Here is a 7,968-nt window from a genome sequence, read left to right as displayed (position 1 = left end):
GTATTTTTATTGTTGAGTGGTATTCCACTGCATGGATATATCATGATTTTTTAAATCCATTTAAACCAAGTTGTTGGTTGGCATTTGTGTTGTTTTGCTATTTTATTAAAAGTGGCTCTGAACAGTTGTACATATGTCTTGGAATATATGTTTTCATTCTCTTTGAAAAACACCTATTTACTTACTTTACTACATAAAAGTGTGTGTTTTAGTTTATATGGCACTAAAAAATTGTTGTTTCCAGATAGAAAATACAATTAAGCAGGATATACAAATTTAGACTAAACAATTTTTATTTATTTCAAAATAATTTATCAAAAGGGTACTAATTGGCAAGGAATTCACTGTGATGGGAGATTCTCATTCATCTTTAGGTGTTGTTCAAATAACAAGTGTTGAGCAAAATACACCAAATCTCAAACATCTGACCTCTGCTGAGTGATGTAGATGAGACATCTCATGGTCTTTAGGCATTGGGGACATTCAAGATTCTGTATGTGGGACAGTTCTATGTCATTAATCATTAAATCACATGAATTTCACCTAGGTCTTAACTTCAAAAGCTTAAGAGAAACTTTGCCTTAAACTTCAGATTCTAAGCACTCCTGGATTTTCTTTTGACTAATCCTCATTCTAGTTATTAGAAACATGAAACCCTCTTATTCTCTTGATCAATGATAAACCAATAGTCTTTGAATAACATACCAGTATTACAGATGTTTTATATATTATTCAAATTTTCACTGAGAAGAGGGAAAATATATTTATATTGCAAACTTCCACTACGATGGTGTGTCCAGGACTGGCATGAAGCAACTTAAAAAGAAAATCTTAAAAGAGACCCCAAACTTGAGGCTCATGGCCACTATTCCATACTTACCAGTGATAGCATAAGCCCTCCTGTTATGGATGTTAGCTCATGCACAGCCGTATTCAGTGAGGAACATCAGCATAATTACAAAGAGTCCAGTGTTAGCTTTTGGAAAAGACCTATTCTTCTTTCTTTTTTTTTTTTTTTTTAAAGATTTATTTATTTATTTGAGAGAGAGCACACAAGCTGTGGAGAGAGAGAAGCAGTTGGGCAAATTGAGCAGGGAGCCTGATGTGGGGCTCTATCTCAGGACCCTGGGATCATGACCTGAGCCAAAGGCAGATACTTAACCAACTGAGCCACCTAGGCACCCCTGGAAAAAAAAAACATTTTTTTTTCATTGTCTATGACACATTTATTATAGTTACCTTATATTTGCCGTGATAGTCAAGCTTATTCAGAGAAATAAATCAGAATTATAAGGGCAGGAAACATTGCAAATATTCTTTCTCACATGATATTCAACACGAAGTATCTGTTCAACCACATTAAAAAAGCTGATGAGATAAACTTTGCAGTTTTCAAGAAACACTGGTCAATCCATAATTCACCGCTCAATGCATCAGTTAACACCTGGACACCTCCTCTTGCAGTTAGCATTGCATTAGGTGCTTAAAGACAACCAGTTTGACTCAAAAAACTTTAAAAATATATAATTAGTACTTATAATATTACTCATGGAGTTCTTGGCAGAGTTGCATTTTGAGGTTTCTATTGCTGAGAAATTTGAGGTTCTTGTCTCTTTCAGTCCCAAAAGCTCTGTTTTGAGTTCTCCTGGCTTTGGTGGAATTTCAGTATTGTCAGCTCCTGCTGGTGGTACCTGTGCACCACCTCAGTGCCAGCACACATGGTCAGGAGGCTGGCAGCAAACATTTTCAGGTAGGTGGCCCAGGACATACCCGTGGGCATGGTTGGTGGGTGTGGAGTTCACTGGCATTCAGTGGTGGGTCAGAGGGTGAGCCAAAAAACCTATTCTTTGCCTCACTGTGTTACTAAAGATCCATCTAGGGATCCCTGGGTGGCGCAGCGGTTTAGTGCCTGCCTTTGGCCCAGGGCGCGATCCTGGAGACCTGGGATCGAATCCCAAGTTGGGCTCCTGGTGCATGGAGCCTACTTCTCCCTCTGCCTGTGTCTCTGCCTCTCTCTCTGTGTGTGTGACTGTCATAAATAAATTAATTTAAAAAAAAAAAAGGAAGCCACAAAGAGCTTCCAATTTAAAAAAAAAAAAAAAGATCCATCTATCAGCTATTTGTCAAGAAAGGGGGAAGGACAAATTAAAATTATCAGTAGGTTTCTCTTAATATGAAGAATTAGGCCTTCTGGAAGAGGAGAAATAGCTAAGTTGATAGAGTTCCTAACTCAGGGAGCCTGAGCATTACTCACACTTGGATCTTCTGGTGATAGGAAGGGGAAGGATGGGGCATGCATCCCCTGAATTAGTTCAGGAACTTTAAGATCTGAGGCTGCTAAAAAGCTTTTTCATTGTTGTTGTTTTGTTTGCTTTGATTTTTGCTATTTGTTACCTTGTTGTCTCAAGTCCTGTTTGACATTCTTCATTTAATTGTGATTCACACCATGCTTGACAATCATTTACATTCAGAAGAGAAGAGGGATGCTGGGGGAGGGAAGGACCTAAGAACATACAGAAGAGAAGGTAAGAGGAAGAGAAGGAGGGAAGAAAGAAGAAAATAATAAAAAGGGAAGGAAGGAGGTTGGAGAAAATAATTTCAGGAAAAAGAAATGAAAAGGAGATCAGGAAAGAAAATAATAAACCCGGAATTAACAGAAGTTAGGCAAAGGGAGTTCTGTAACTGAACATCTTACCAACCAGCTCAGGGTGATAGAAATGGTGATCCATGAGCAAACATAGCAGAAAAATCTCCTTTTCTAAGGCTATAAACATGCAATATTTTTCAACAAAAATGTATATTTTATAAAAAGCACAAAGTGACTAATATGTTATGTTCTTAACAGTTTTCAATTAGCCATTATGAAATAAGCCTATCATCTATGTGTTGACTTATCTATGTAGCAAGTTAATTGAGTACCTACTATAGGAAGCCACTAGAAGTCTGCCATGAACAGAATTCAAATACCTCTTGGAGAGGAAGGAGAAGCAGGAGTGACTGTTTCTCACTTGAGTAACTTGGGGGTAGGTGCAGTGAGGCAACTTACTGTGATAGAGAAGGCGAGGAGAGAAAAACTGAATATTGCATTTTAAATACACTAGATTCGAGATGCCTGGATTCTTATCTGAAATTTGCCTTTAGTCTTGAAGAAGTCATACCTGTCCTAGCTTAAAGATTTTATTTATTTATTCATGAGAGACACAGAGAGAGAGGCAGAGATGCAGGCAGAGGGAGAAGCAGGTCCCCTGCAGGGAGCCTGATGTGGGACTCGATCTCAGGACCCCAGGACCACAACCTGAGCCAAAGGCAGATGCTCAACCACTGAGCCACCCAGGCGCCTCCCTCCCTGCCTTTTTAAAAATGGTGCCGTGCATTTACTTTGAGTTTTAGAGTTTGTAAAGTGCTTTTTGCTTCCTCGTCGAGTGAAGTGCTCTTCCCATGCTGGTGGTCCTTGGACCATGCTTTGAGAAACATTTCTATATCACCTAAGCATGCTACAAAATGCGTAATAGTCAAAAGGTTAAGGGAGAATTGAATGATTTTCTTAAAAAAACAAAAACAAAAACAAAAAAAAAACCCAACAGATTACCAGACATACAGTTTGCCCTTCAAAATCATATTATTAATGCATGGGCTATCTGACACTGACTCTGTGTTTGAGAATTTCCTTACTCCTTCCCCTTCTTTTGAGTCTAAACTGCAGTTCTGGAGGTATGAGAGATCATGTTGACTTTTGTCCCCTAACTGGAAAAAAAAAAATAAGGTGTGAAATCCGTTATTTTCCTAATCATCAGCATTTCTGGGTATGTTGAGGAATTAAGAATAATGCAATGAGTTACTGGACGACGGGTATGCTTCCAGGGTACTAACAGAAGCTCTTTTGAATGTGATGAATTTCTAGAAGGATGAACTACAATATTCACTTTGGAAATGTTTGGTGGTCATCTGCCTCTTTATCCTTAACATTATATGCTATCAGCTGAGTCCTTTTTACACACAGGGTAATAACTACTTCCCATTTTCACAATGAAGTCACTGTACATTTGTACTGTCTTATATTTCTGATTAACATCTTAATAACTAGGGGATCCCTGGGTGGCTCAGTGGTTTAATGCCTGCCTTTGGCCCAGAGTGTGATCCTGGAGTCCCGGGATCGGGTCCCACACTGGGCTCCCGGCATGGAGCCTGCTTCTCCCTCCTCCTGTGTCTCTGCCTCTCTCTCTCTCTCTCTCTCTCTCTCTGTCTATCATAAATAAATAATCTTTTTTAAAAAGTTAAAAAAACATCTTAATAACTGGCTCTTTAAAATTAAAATTTTTCCACATGCTGCATAAAGTTCACCCTTGTACAGGTCAATGCAAATGGGAAATGATGCAAAAAAAAAAGTGATGTATTTTTCTTGAAGAATAATAATGGCTTTCTCTTAGTAATTTGGTCTTATTTTATTTTTTCTATAAATATTAACTTTAGTGTAGCTCTGTGCAGAAAAGTTTTCTTGTATCTAAAAAAATAGAATTACTCATAGGATCAAAGTGAGGATCTTGGTATGTGTCCTGGCATAACATATGGCATAACTCACTGATTTCCTTCTTTTCTGTTTTCTTACTTGCTATTTCTCTGATCTTTCTTCTCACTCTCCTTTGGGGAGTTATCTTTTTCTGTCCATCTCTTAAATATTGGCCAGTCTTAAGATACTGTTCTTGTCCTTTCTTCTCACTAAAATTGCCCTCCTTAAATACTCTTTTTTATTATCATGGCTTTAACTATCACCTAATGCATATGATTCCCAAATCCATGTCCTTGGGCTAGGTATCTCTAATGAACTCCAGAGCAATTTGGTTAAATCCTTATTAGACGCATCTACCTTTTTGTGCCATAGACACACCAAATACATCATGTTAAAAACTATACTCTTTTTCAGGCCTTGCTGTATGTTCTCCCTCAAGTTTTTTTTTTTTTTTTTTTTCTTTTTTTGTATAAGGTGAATGAAACCACTCTATAAACAGCCACATAAACCAAAAACCTAGAAAGCATCCAAGACCTGCTTTTGGCATCAGCACACACACACACAACATCACCAACTACTGATAACTGTGTGTCATACACATGTGTTATCCCCATCCCCATGGCTATCTCCCTAAGCCAAGTACTGATTATCTCTCACTGGAACACATCAATTCTTCAGATAACTTGGCCTCATTGTTTCCAATAGTATTTTAAATAGTCTTCTACACCAAAGAAATAGTCTTTGTAACCACATATTTAGTCACATAATTCTAGTCTTTATTCAAAAGGAAGGCCAACATCCTTGACATGGTAAAGAAGCTCATTTGTGAATCTTTTTGTTCTTTCGCCTTTCCCTCTTCATGCCCTAGGGGACAGCTTGGCATGTCCTATCCACCTTACATCCTCCTAAAGAGTGCTTAAGTATCTCATCATTGTGAAGCCTGTACCAATTCCTCTTCAGAATGATCTATCACACCCTCCTTCAGTACCATGGTATACCAAGCACACTTCTATCACAACCCTATATTGTTTATTTGCATGGCTCACTTTGAGGGAGACTATAAGACTATAAGATCCCCGTAAGATCAAGGCAGTATCTCATTAATCTTTGCTTCCCCAGTGTCTAGGATGGTGCCCACATAAAACAGATACTCAGTAAATGTAAATTGAATGAGTGCATTAGTAAAAGAATGACTTAAATCATACAGTATCTACATGTAGATAATTATGGCTCTAAAGTATCCATATTAAACTGGAAATCCTCTTAATATTTATTTAATTCTCCAATTTCAGGTAGTCAAATTTATCTTAAAAGCTTCAGTTAATTTTTTAACCACTATATATAGCTTCTAAACTTTTCTTTTTCACTCCTTCAAAGTTTCAGGCCATTTATTCCTTGAGCTTCTTTCTTCTGCTCATAGAAATACATAGGCTTTGAGTCCTTGACTAGGATATGAGCCAAAAAACATAGGCTATATCCTTCCTTCCCTTATTAACAGAGAACTACAGTTTTCACACATTAACAATATACTTCACTTTTAAGTAAAGAACCAACTGTGATCTGATAAATGAGTTTGGAGGTTTCTCTCCAAAAAATTGCCCATTGAGAAAATACACATAAATACACATACAAGCACATATAGGACTGACACATATAAGAGAGACAATCAGAGAAATTCTCAAGAAATCCTCTGTTTATGTTTTATAATGTGAATATAAAGTCAACACCTCAGTCCAAGGCATTATTATATTAGAAGGTTCACTGAACTTCATGAGTATATCCTAGCAAAAATGTGCTGTCCTCCAAACCCCAAGGCTTCTATCAGACATGACTTCAAGGCCAGTTTTACTCTGGTTTCTGTTTTCCCTTACTTCTAAAACTCCACGTAAAAATCTCAGGTACTACATGGAGAGGACTCAGCACAGTGTGAGAAGGTTGATAGAAGAGTTTTTCTTATCTACCAACACCCAATTTAGAATTATATAAGGAGGAAAGAAAAAAAAAAACTAATGCCAACTTTCAACCCATTTTCTCCTAAAGATGAGAGAAAAGAAGAAGGCTCTGCCTTCTACAAGCTCCACAAATCCCTTTGGGACAAGATTGAGATCCAGGAACCCATCACCATCCAAATATTTGGAGGGTATAATTTACAATGTGGCCCCAGGAGTATGTTTAATCTTATTACTATACAAGTTTCACATGTATGGATCCAGCTGGGTATTAAGTCATCATTTGCCAGCTCCTTTTCTTCTGAATGTCTATCCCCAGGGCCAGAGAAATGGAAACAGAAAGACAACTTTTGGTTCTCCTGGTAGAGATGTGTATCTTTGTCTCATCTCCCCCAGGGACACTCAGGGAAATCTGGGTGGGCTTGGATCAAGGTGAGCTTGCTATAAAACCTTTACTGCTCATGTTCATGATGAGCAGGCCCCAGCACCTGTATCAGTCTGTGTCAAGGGAACAGGGACAAGCCCTGCACCTGAAATCCCTCTTTTGGAGACAGGTGGAGGGTGCAAGATCATCAGCTCTCACCTTCAAAATCTCAGCTGACTTCTGTGCAAATTCTTCTAAATCTAATCCTATCTCTGAGATTAGACAAAGCTTGGTATCACAGTGAGTAAGGGGCCTTTTTCAAAGTGTGGTAGTTGTGAGAAGCTGGGGTCTGGAGAAAGGATGCTCCAGAAATTAGCATCCTGAACAAGAGGTCAGGATGGGCAGGCAGCTTTCTGGTCTTAAAATAGTGTTGAAATTTTCAGATCTGGAATCATAAACTGCTTATTGAGAATGATCATGTATATCATGAATTGTCGAATAATAGGTGTATATAATTGGTTCTATGGAACATTTCAAGATTTCCCTTTCTGTCATCCCTGTGGTTGTGTGATTGGTAGAGTGGCAGCCAGAAGAAATGAAAGAAGAGTCAAAAGACTTGATTAAATTCTGGGATAGGGACTTTGGATGTTATTCCTAATGTAGTGCCTTCTACTCATCAATCCACCCACCCATCCATCGACCCACCCATCCATCTACCAACCCATCCATCCAACAAATGGGTGCTATATTAGGTACTGTCCAAATGGGGGGGGGGGGGGCAGAAATAGCATCTACAGAGAACCAGGGAAGCAGTCCTGCAAGAGGGTAAAGTGCGGCAGAAGTAGCAACATTATATAGTTGAGTCTTCTGATAACCACTTGCAGGTGGTTAAGTCTGACCCTATACCATAAATTACTTCTATGAATCCTGACCAGATTAGTGATGTTGCTCTGTTTATGCTCAAAAGGGAAATAGATTTTCTTGGAAGTAAAAAATTAGTGCCAACTTCATTTGCTGAAACCCTAAAGTTTTAGTGAACTTTAAAACTTAGTGAAATTTAGTGAACCTAAAGTTAGGGAACAGAGAGGGAAACAGACCTCCTTGAGGTTTCATTTATAAATATTATTCCCTAATTCATTCATTCTTTC

This window comes from Canis lupus, chromosome 16 (genome assembly GCF_011100685.1).
Source record: "Canis lupus familiaris isolate Mischka breed German Shepherd chromosome 16, alternate assembly UU_Cfam_GSD_1.0, whole genome shotgun sequence".
In the NCBI taxonomy this organism is placed as follows: Eukaryota; Metazoa; Chordata; class Mammalia; order Carnivora; family Canidae; genus Canis; species Canis lupus.
This window is presented reverse-complemented; position numbering follows the sequence as displayed.